Genomic DNA, 12,360 nt, shown 5'->3' on the forward strand with positions numbered 1-12,360 from the left:
TGAAAGGATGTACTGTATTTATTAGGTATTAAGGGACCTGTACTCATGTAAAGAAGTGCTGTTATAAGCCTAATATTGTGTTAACCACAGAATGCCACTGTGACTGGAAGCCTTCTGTAAAGGACTGAGATAATTAGAGGGTCCTTTAACATAAGAGGGTCCCTTGGATACAAAAATGCTACAAACACCATTTTTCCCTTCAAAATATTTAATTACTATTTTAAGTGAATATTTAAGTGAATTTGTTCTTCATCTCCCTTTTCCTCTCAAAAGGAAGGGGAAAAGGCAAAACCAAATTACTAGAATAGGTGTCTTGGAAAACATTTATTCAGAAATTGTGAAAGTAATATAAGAATTAGGGTAGCTTCGCTTCTCTTCTTTGGAAGTCTCGGGATTCTGGATGCACAGAAGTATTTTGTTCATTTGATGCCTGTCAGCCTTCTGTCACACAGAGCTGTTCTGTTGGTTGGCATGCTGAGCACTGGAGATACCAATTGTAAAAACAGATCTACTAAATGTAACAGGACTGAAGAAATAGTAAAAATTAGAAAGAAAAAAAAGCCCCCAAAAACCAAACAAAAGGTAACTAGGAAGATAGCTCACACTGCAATGTAAGATTTGAGAATGTAAGCTGGGGTGTTTTTAACTTGTCCGGAGCAGACATTGAAAAGATAACTGTTACAAAATACTGGGTGAATATAGTAGAACACAAAAGCCTTAAGGTGAAGTTATGCGGGAGTTGCTTTTACTTTGCAACTCTCACATAAAAGCAGTTGAAAGGACTGCATTTAATATCTTATTTTTTTTTTCCCCCTAGTTATATGAGCAGTCTTAAACAGAAGAAACTACTTGTAACACTTTTTTGTAAATGCTTATGTCAGGATGCAAAATTTATGGTTTGGACCACTGCTTAATGGTCAGAGTTATTAGTGTTCAGTACAGGGAGAGATGAAAAAAATCTGCAGCGTTCAGATTTAGGTAATGTAAACTACATCCCGAGAGTACTGCAGAGTGAGAGTCCTGTTACAGAAATAGCGGAGGGAGCAAGGTAACAGGGTGTAGAACTAAAATTTGACAGAGGCTGAAGAGCATCAGAAATATCCTGTGTTGCTTTTGAAATCATATACCTTTCTAATTCCCCCTATATTAAAGTCTGTCTTGCACTGTTGAAAATTTGTGTAGATGTTCACCCTTACGTTCAATGTTAGTAACAGCAAGTGTCCTTTTTAGTACTTCTGCAAAAGAGAGTTCTACTGAATGCAGAAGTCTCAGATGATCTTTCTACTCAAGGAACACCGTATTGATTTTAGTTTAATAAATGCTTACCTGTAAGCAAATATATTTAAATAATGCAGTATTGGGGACCATAATAATTAGCAAATGTAAGTCCAATATTAGAGATTGTGGAAAAGCTGAGGACACCTTTATTTAAATTTTTAAAACTGTTCTTTATGAAGTCAGATGGATTTGAAGTCTATCCAAGTACCGGCAAGCATCCTGATACACTTAAAGGAGACGTCTGGGTTTAATGATGCCCTTAAATAGAAGCTTCCTTTCTTTTTGCTGGTACCAATTTTATATAGTGGTAAATACTTTAATGTTATACTATTTATAACTATCACACATATACATATATATATGTATGTATGTTTCTTCGGTTCAAATCTTCTAGCTTCCATGACATTACATTAATACCAATCCCAGTTAATTGAAATAGACTGCTGGCGGTCTATGAAGCATGGCCATCTGTTTATTCAGTGATTTGAAATTCAGACTAGCGGTGTTTAATTAAACTCTTGTTTCTGGTTTTCCTTTAAAGTGTGTGTGTGTGAGAGAGAGAGGAAGATAGAAATGTTTACAGGAAGTGAGAACTCTTCTGTAATCAATACCATTCTTGTTTCCATTTTCAGAAGCTCATAATGTTTTATTTTATAATGTAATTTATGTTTAGTGCAGTTTAAAATATATTGATGCCTGACTCTTGTTTAAAATATGAGCATCTGACAATATGAACCATGAAGTTAATTAAGAGGTAGAAGGATGGAAAAATTAAATTATAGGAAAGGTTGAAAGAATGAAACTTGAACTTGGCTGGATCACAACAGGAGATGGGAATGGGGGCATAAACATCTGCAAATATTCAAAAGGTGGAATTGCCAAGGCTAAGCAAGAAAATAATATGTTAGCATACATAATTGTTGGATGAAATTTTTAGAAAATAAAGGTACTGCCTAAACTCTAGAAGATGCCTTGATTTGGAAAGCTCTAAGATTGACAGTGCTTCCTAAGAGAAGGTATGTGTTGTCACTTGGTGTACCTAAAATCAAACTAGACAGTGTTTGTAATATTGATTATACCTCCCATTATATGTTTCTAAATTGTTTTTTGTGGATGTATATTTAAAAAAAAAGCAACAAATGAAACTTGCATGTTATGTATAAATAAAAACTGTGTGTGCATGCACATTCATTTCATGTTTCATTTTACATACAGACATATACACTTGTATGTAAAAGCATTTAAAATATGTACATAAAATAACTGAAATTTACAATCAGTTTAGATTTCTGTGTTTTTCACAATATAACATTTTATTGTTTTAATTTCACATGTCTCTTCATTTTAATTTGTCTTTAAGTGGTAAATTTGTCACACATTTTTCCTAACATTTTCTACTGGGAATTTTTTTTCTGTTGTATGGGGGCAGGGGGAAAAGAAGAAAATTCGGCTTCGGTTGCTGTGTGTATTGAGTACTCAATATGTGTAAACTACTAATATTTATTGTTATATGACTTCACAGAATAGCTGATTCATCAAATCTCATTTGGAATTTAAAAAAAAAAACTTGAATGAAGAGAAAAGTTTTAAACTATGATTCCCTTAAAGCTTATGGAAAGTATGCTCAGAATTATTAAGTATTAATATATTTTATTACTTAATTTTAACTTAAGGATTCTTTGGGAAATAAAAAGTTTGACATTTATGCTAGTTTAGACTTTTTAGGGTTTTTTTTCGTGACAGCTGGGGATAGAAATTCAAGCCTTGAGAGTTTGTTATATCAGGCTCTATATTCAGTCCTGAAAAAGGATGTTCTTTGGCATTAGTTTCCTCCAAGCAATTTTTAAGGGCCAGGTTTTGTAAGCTATTTTGATTCCATACTTACGAAATTGCTCACATCTTTGGGTTTTCGAGGCTATGATCAGCAAGAGATTGAACAGGTTGGGGAAAACCCCTGGTGTGGGGAAAGGAGCGTTTGTATTCTGTATGCTTTGAATTCCTATTCCAAACTCTTGCACATTGAAATCTGTGCAGAATTGGCAGGAATGTAAGAATGGACACATTGGGTCAAACCAGAGCTCCAGGTAGTTTGGTGTCCTGTCTCAGATGGAGGGTATTTGCTTGTCTCCAGGGAAAAGTACGGGACTGAGAAAAGCACCTCCACTGTGTTATGCAAGCTTCTAGCAATTTGTGATATTGGGACTTTATGAGCTGGAGATATCTTCGTTTTTAATAGGTCAGGATGACCTTCTCAAGATTTCTCATTTGTTTTTGTACTTAGAAGCCCAGTTATTTAAATTTTACTGGGAATGTTTTTCTTATTCTGTGATGGTTTACCTTTGTAGAAGCTTTCTTGGAAAAAGAAAAGTGTTAGTTTAAATGCCACAGTTAGTAACGCAGTAGGTTTTATAGTTGATATTTTATTATTTTTGTTCTAAAATCCTTCTATTGAAGCTTCAATTTGAGACATATCTTTCAATAACTTCCTCATAAAACAAAAGAAGACAAAGAAAAAAAAAGGCATTGCCATAGAAGTACTTCATTAAAAGTATTTCCAAATTCATGTAGCTTTCTTTCAATGGTTATGTATTATTCAAAGACATGCTTTTACATCTTGATCTTCTGTTGGCCCTGTGGATGCTGGCAGGCTTCCTGCTTTTGCGTGTTCAAGGAGGATTTGGTATTAGTTCTTATGCCTTTAGCAAGTTGTTTCTCAAATATTTTTGGCCATTTTTATTGTGATTTTGTATTGAATGTGCCAAAAGTGGTGGTTCTGAACTTGTTTGGGCATGACTTCAACTTTTTGAACAGTATTTTCTTACCTCTAACAGTCTCTTGGCCTTGTTGTTTAGCCACACTGTCTTTCGTTTTATTTTTTTTGGCTTTTCAAAAGTTACTTCATGGTTTATAAAATATAGAATATTGTAAAACTCGTATTTTATGGATATAGTTTAACAGGGGGTGGGACAACTGAAATCAAAAGATGAAGACTTTCTAAAGACAGGATGGGGGAGATGGTGGAACTTAGGAATGACTGAATATAAAGGGCCTTAAATTCAAGGTTTATTCTGTAATTCTTAGTCTAAAATTCAGTTTCTGTGTAAACAAGTAAAATCTGGGGTTTTTTAATTGCTTTTTGGAGACGTTTCAATATATTAACTCTGAATTATATTAAAATTAGTATTTTTTGGGGGAAAAAAAAATACAGTTGTGGGACTTCATTGGGAACTGAAGGATAAACACTACAGGAATTCTGTAAGTATCTCAAAACCAGTATTAAAATTCAAGAAATTCAGAGAATGTTGCAGTTGCAGGCATAGCTGAGGTACCTGGGCAACCTTAACTGTGACATCTAACAACAGAATGCAAGCGCCATTCCATGCAAGAATGATGGTAGAGACTGAGGGAAAGTTTGTTAAATGAGGTGAGCATTACCAGTGGCTCTTAATTAGCATAAATGTAAGTAACAGCTAAACTGGTTTTTGGATCAACATAGTAGAAGCCAAATCTTTGGTCTTTAAAAGCTCCTGCATGCACGTGTGCACACATTTGCACACGCACACAGACACAAACAAAACAGCCTCCCCTTTAGGACCCCTACCACCTTCCAAAAAAAAGAGGCCAAAACCACACTCGTAAGGCCACTTGGAACTCTTTAGTGAATGTTTTTTGTTGGTATATGAATGTAAACACAGGAAGATGGATATTATTTGGAGGGAAAACATTTGTGAACAAAACCCGACCGCAGGAGAAACAATAGTCCGTTTTTTGGCTGTACTTTAAGAAAACATTTCCTATTTTTTCTTGAACATAATAGTAATCAAAGACTTTGTGTATATTCTTCTCATTCAAAATAATACCAAGTGTGACACTGAATCTCCTTCCCAGGTGGAATATTCATGATGATTGTGAATATTTGTCTACTAACCGTGCCAAAAGTAATACTACTGGGGTAAGAGGCAGGCTGTGGTTTTGCTGGGAGATAAGTTGAAAAGTAATAATTTTCCGGGGATATACAGAACCTTAAATGTAAAATATAAAGATAAATACAAAATTTACAGTAACAGCTAATGCAGGAGGCCTTGAAAATCCAATTATAAGTGGAATTTTTGTGTGGAAATGTGGAGACTGAGAATGTGTTGCATTTCTTTTTACATCTTTACAACAGTAGGTAGTAGAAAGCGTACTTACCCATTCTTCATGCATGGGTGCTGTGCTTTGTGTATGTGTATCAGCTATTGAAAGCAGGAAACCTTTTAATATTGCATTTCTGAAGATAGTCAGAAGGTCTTACATTATTTACAAACTGCAGAAATTCTGTACCACAAAGCTGCAAAGTTGCCAGCTTTTACTGGAATCCAATTGAGGAGAATATTTGATACAAGAAAGGCACAGTGATGTCCTAGGATGAATTTAAATGGGACCTAGTTATGATTTATAATCCTAAAGAAAAAGGAGTAGAATCTTTAAATATGATGAGTTCTTTCAGAAAAATTAAGCATGTTAACAAATATAATTGGTCTCAAGGACTCAGCCCAAAGTTGTGTTTTGCTGAGAAAAAAGCAGGGCTATCAGATTTATGGCCCTAAACGGAGGTCTAGTTGAGGATTCAGTCTGGGAAAAATCTTTCAATAATTTTTTGCTCTTCTCTGCTGCCCAGAGTCTATTCCTGACTGAATGAAAATCAGATACAGCTAACAGCTATGTTTTAGGATTGCATACAGAGACTGTATGTATTCTGTGTGAATAAGCAGAATGTGCCTGACTCCCTTACCAATTTCTTGTGCTGGTGAATTCACCAAGATCCTAAAGGACTGACTGTTAAGGTCTCTGGTCAAAAGCAGTGGCCTGTGTTCTCATAAAGGCATTTTAGGGATTACATCAAAAAATGTTAAAAGCTGTGTTGGGTATACACATATGTATATATATATATATATGATGCATCATTCCATGAAGTGAAAAATAGCATATTCTGTATTGTGAAGAATCACAGAATTGTTTAACTTGGAAGGAACATCTAGTCCAGCCCCCTGGTCCAGGAGTGTTCTCTTGTTTTCAAAATCCTTATCAATAAGAAAATAAGTGTATTCACTCTTCCTCCCCCTGCATTTTTTTACTCAAACTTTTACTTTTTGTTCATAGCTCTTCTTCTTTCCAGTCCATTGTGTGCCTCATGGGTGCTTTTGCTGCCAAAATGGAACAGATAATGTGGAATAGGAAATGACACCTATAGAGAGATGGCTTGTGCTTGTCAAACTGGTTGTTGAGCTATGCCCGGAGCCAGCGTTTCCCCCTCTCCTTTTGGAAGCCACTGAACCGTAGATTCTTACTTGAAAACTCATTTTTGACAGGAACTACAGCGATGTGCAAATCTGTGGATTAAATATATTTCAAGGAAGCTTTAATGCTAATAAATTGACTTGTGATGTAGGACTTGGGCTTTGTGATCCCCATGTGTTGAGGGCAGTAGTGGCTGCGCTGGAATCCAGTGAGTGCCGATACCTGGGCAGGTGCCATTTGTCTGTCTGGCCCCTGTGTCCTTCTGAGTCCATGCCCCAAACGTCAGGAGGAATTTCACATGCAAATCTTGTGTCCTGTATAGATTGCTTGCGCTACACTGTGAGATAGATGTTATGATGCAGTTAATCTCTTTGTAGAAATATGTATTATCTCTCAAAATCAGTCTGGTCCTGTAAGATTTGGGGAATAATAGGTAATTTAATGCATCACAGATGAAGCAGCTGCATATGGAGAAGAGTTATGTCATTGTTACAGTGAACCAGAGGGTAGAGGAAGAAAGAGGTCTATCTCCAGATAGATCAGTACTTACCTCTGAATGCTTCTGTCAAGAGTTCAGCCTTTGTGTCCAGATGCGTTCGGAGGCTTCAGTGCTGTAGCACGTGGTGTCTGAACTAACTCACTACCACCACAAGGCTGTGTGACGAGAGAGGAAGCACTGGCCAGAGATGATTTGTGGGAATGGTAGCGTTAAGAAGCAGTCAATTAAACCCAGTACCACAGTGTTCAAAGCTTGAGGGTTTTGTCCACAAAATAATCAGAATGGTTGTTTGAACTGCCTTCGGACAGGTTGTTTTGAAGCAGAACTGGATGGATGCAAGAATCAAAGAGTGCTTATTGCCTCTTGAAATTTTAATTTGACTTAATGTAATAATATGTTGTAAGCATGAAGTTGCACAGGCTTTTTAGAAGTGGTAGTCTCCTGCAGAAGGTCCACTGCCCAGAGTGGTGGCTTCATAACCTGGGGCAGCAGCCAGCCGTGCAGCACTGTCTCCTCTGAACACTGTTAGTCCTGTTCCTGTTTGCCATACCTTGCCCGAATGGCTTGAACCAGATGCAAGGGTATCGAGTGAAATGGAGACTGCGGCAAACTGAACTCTGTTTTTATGTCTTAAACATTTTTCTGTGATTGAGAGAAAATAATTGTATACATTTAGTTAGCTACTATCTTATTTCCTTTTCTGTAAATTTTGTATGACAAAAGTGATGTAGTTTGGAAAGGTGTAGTATTTTTACAAAGAGATCAATCACAACAAAGCTTTTGATGAAGGCCTAGGAAAAATAGCTTGCTTTTTCCTTTTCCGTTTAACTGAAATTAATTTTTCAAAATACATTAAGTGTAAAGAAGAATGTAAAATGCACATCCACTTTAATGGAATTACATTTTTTCTTCATTCTGACCTCTCTTGGAGGTATAGCTGAAATTGTTCTTGTTCATGACAATTGAAACAAATAGCTTTTTTTAATAGTTAAAGTTATCTGATGTTTCCCACTATTTAGAAATGAAGGATTCATACATTTGGCATATTTTAACTCTAGCCTTTTTTTTTCCTTATCTGTAAAATTGTAGAAAAGCTGGATGAGTTGTTCTTCAGAGTGATTTTAGTTTATTTAGCCCATATTAAAACTTAGGTGGGAAAACACTTTCTATATCTTTCCTTAGAGAAGATACTTTAGACACAGTTTGTCTGGATGTTGAATTTGTCTTTTGTTATCTTTGAAACCTACCCAAATTTACTGAAGTTACAACCTTTTGGAAAATTTCCATTTGCATAATCTTAGTAGGTGTTTGTTAGTTTGGAATTTAAATCATCTAAGAATTTTCTGTCTGCAACAAGAATGTGCTCCATTGATCCCTCTAGGATCAATGCTTTAGGAATTGGACAGGACTTTGTTTGCAGGTGTTCTTCCTGGCAGCAGGTCAGTAAGTTAAAAATTTCCCCTGCTAGTATGAAGGCAAGATGCAGCAGCTGATAGGAGTACAAAAAGTTAAGTTATGCAACTTTAATTTAGTACTGTAGTGCATTATGCTAGACTGTAGCATTTTATGTCTTTTCAGAATTAGACTTTAAATTTTTATTTTAATATGTAACTAACAGTATCAGTATCTTACCAGCCAAATACTTTTATTGTACTGTATTTTGTTTTTTAAAATCATTGGCTTGCAAGTTTTTAGTCAGCTCTTTCTAGAGATGCTGGTAATGACAACCAGAGCTTACTAAAATACAAGTTTCACTGTGTTGCCATTAGGCATTACTAGAAGTTATTCAGGAAATAAAGCAGAAATAGTATTTTTTTTTTTTTAAGTCCTTAACTGACACTTCTTTTTGAGGCTCTAGTATTTAATTGAAAATAACAACATCAAAGTTGAAACAACTTAACAGGACCAGGTTCAGACTCTGGTGTATGGAATAGATAATAAAATACAGATAACCTGTAACTTCTATCTTTAGCTTCTGAAAAGAGAAGAGTCATACTTTGGCAGTGGAGTAAACTAGATTAATTTTTCCGTTCTCAAATGAATGTGAGTAATGCAAGTTTCCATTTTGTACTCCTTTAAAACAAGTTCCAACACTTTTTGTGTTGAGGTACTGTACATTTCAATAGCTAGACGGGCTCCGGCAGCTTGTCAAAGCTCCATAAGCTCTCTGCTTATGGCTTGCAGAAAGAAAGCTAGATTTTCATTTCTCCTTCCATTCAACAGGAGTCTCTTTCATGTCGGAAAATTGAAAACGCGTGTTATTCAGTGTGGTGCATGGATGTGTGTGTGCCCTCTGGCACACCTGTTTCTAATTTCCTGACTTGAAAGCATCGCCCATCAAAAGAAGCAAAAAAACAATTTCTTTCTGACACGCTGCTCAGAGGCCCTTGCTTTGCAGAAGGCCTTCCTTTCGCTTGCCATCTTGGTTCCATTGGTAGAACATTATAAGATGCAGAGCACGCATTGTATGGGACGTTGAGCTTATATTATGCTGGGTTCTTTCCCTTCTTTTTGTGGTTATTTCAAGCATTAGAAATCTACTTGAGAAGTCACTATGCTGAGGAAAAAACAGTGATTTAATCCTTAGTTTCTTGCATGAAGCTCAAATTAAGGACCAAAGTCTATAGCAAGTTAAGGTTTGTATAACCTATGAATTAAGTAGAGTGTTAGTTACTGTTTGGTACAGAAAGTTAGATTAAAATTAAAATATTATAGCTCAGATTTCTTACCTTTTCTTCAAAATCATATGCAGTGTAAAATAGTATCAATATATAACAGCTGAAAATTAAAGATGTTAACAATCTTAAAAAACCTGAAAAACAAACCCACAAAAAAACCCTGGTAACGTGGTTGTTGTGAAAGTTGTGCGTAGGCTAACTAGCAAATTACTACAGAATAGAGCGATTAACTATTAAAGATCACTTAGGAAGGAAAATGTTAAAATGTTAAGCTCTAGCTTCAATGTTACTGGCTTGTCTGTTTTCTCAGTTCAGTAACTGACACTTTCACAAACAGCATCTGGACTGTCTCTGTAGCTGCTGTGCTGCAGTATGTACCTATCCGGTGGTATGCCATTGAATTACATTGGTTTCATTTACTGAGAATCTAAACAGAACAAAACGTTCAGAAAGACTTAGAGCTTAAAAAGCATTATATGCATACAGCTAAACAGTACTTGAAATGCAAAGACTGGGCCTGGCTCTACAGCATAATGGTCATAAAACTTGCCTTTGCTAAGCTTTCTTCATTGCTAAGATGATCAGGTATATGAGAAAACACTAAAAATGTGAATCAGGGTATGTACTTCTATATAACTTTATGGCCTGTAACAAAAAAATACATCTTTAAATGGGTCAGTAAGGTGTACAGTTCACATTTATACCTGCTAAGGTATGCAGCCCTGATACAGTTCTTGTCTTGTGCATACATTGTCATTCAGGTACCAAAGAGTTGCTTTCTAGAGTATCTGCCCACTGCTGGAATTATGAATGACAGTGGAAAAATTACTGTAATTTGTCAGCAGAGCATGGTAACAGGTTTCCATGATGGGTTTCTGTCTTATTCCTCTGCAAAAAGGCATGTATCTCACTTGTACGGCACCGTACAGCATAACAGCTACTTCTGGTTTCCCTGATCTGATTCACTCATCAGCAATATCTGATGCATGGAGTGCAGGAACAACCATCTTGCTGTGCTCAAAGCTCGAAAAAATGCGTGTAGGGGCTTTGTGCTTTTCTGTGCTATTTTTGGCTGAAATAGTAACTTGAGAGAACTACTAATACGTATATAACTGTTATGTTGTACTAGGTTAACAGAAGAAAAAGAGACTATGGAAAAAAAAAAAAGAGGTTGTAGATTCCCAGATTGTTCTTGTGGGGATCTTGTATGAATCAATGAAGGGTGTCTGAATAGGAAAAGTGGTATTATTCTTGGAAATTACAAATCTAAATTCCCACAGAAGAGGGAAGTCATATTTCACTGTTGGTCAGCTTTGCACTTTGAAAGAAGCACTGCATTAGAAGCTGTACTGTGGTGTGATCCAAGAAGGTATGTGTCTCTGAAAATCAGTTCTGATGCTTTCTGTATGATCTCCAAGTGGTTTTCAGGCAGGGTTAGAAGCTTCTGGTTGAAGACAGTTTTCTGGTTCTTTTTGGTTTGGTGGGGTTTTTTGGGGGTTTTTTTGAGTTTTCGTTGTTTGGGGGTTTTGTTTGTTTTGGTTTTGGTTTTTTTTAGATCCTGGTTCTCACCAAGCGTGTTGGTTTGAGTGCAAAATAAGTGTGTTAAGACTGTTGAGCCCTATCCTTCTTTGCTTCCTTTGTCATAGGAGCCTGTTGCTGCTATATAGCTCTAGAGCCTTTAGGAATCTGTTTTTTTAAACTTCTTTCCCCCTAACCTAGGAGGCTAGAAACTTGCATCGAAATATCTGTCTTTGCATGTCTGTATGTATCTACTTATTTATCAAAATAGACTATACATTTCCTGTAGAAACATTGCTCACTTTGCCAGTAGTGATCCTAGAGGAGGACAACTAATTGTACTTACCTCTGCAAACATGGACAACAGTAGTTCCAACAATAATATTTTTGTCAGCGGAGGGGTTATGAGTGGGCAACATGGTGTTTGCACAATATTACTATGTTAGGAAAATAGTTTGTTTACTATATGAAACAGTTATTTCAGTGAGAAGCACTAATTTAACCCAGTAAATTTTTCCAGATAGTCATCTCCATTTGAGTCACTCTTGTGTGAAGGCTCATGGAAGCTTTGGTCTATCATTGCCAAATGTTTGTCTCTGAAATATAATGAGCTTCAGGTTACTGAAGAAGTCATCATCTTAACTGGGAAAGGATAATAAAATGATTTAAACTCTGTTTACAGGAAAGTTACTAAAACAAGTGCATTTGAGACTTTAATGTAGAATTGAAAAATTCTTATTACGGGACCCTGCTGGTTTGGTTTCAGTATTTTTCAGTGACAAACCGCAAAGTATAACAACACATACAGTTAAACGTTGTATAATGTGAGATAGTTAAGCAAATGAACCAGATTTACATTTTCATCAGCTTATGTGCATGATTTGGAAATGTGTTAAAGTAGTTCTGACTGTAGTTGCTGTCTTGAGTCATCTTAATAAAACTTTTTCGGAAGCTGGCTAATGCTGGTGGTTAGATTACAAGTGAATGGAACTATAAATTTGAACCCACAGCTTTATATTGTAAGTTATAAATTAGGTTTCGATTACTGTAATTCTTTATACATTTATTTTGTGTCTAGCCCTAGTATTATCTACAGTGTTTTCCCAG

General features: G+C 36.0%; 1 protein-coding gene across 2 annotated transcripts in view; it reads left to right on the forward strand.

Annotated features, from left to right (window-relative positions):
- Window positions 1-12,360, forward strand: part of TASP1 (taspase 1) — an 80,674-nt gene that overhangs the window by 38,873 nt on the left and 29,441 nt on the right. The gene's annotated exons all lie outside the window — the stretch shown is intronic.

The sequence above is a fragment of the Gavia stellata genome, chromosome 23, assembly GCF_030936135.1.
Source record: "Gavia stellata isolate bGavSte3 chromosome 23, bGavSte3.hap2, whole genome shotgun sequence".
Lineage (NCBI taxonomy): Eukaryota > Metazoa > Chordata > Aves > Gaviiformes > Gaviidae > Gavia > Gavia stellata.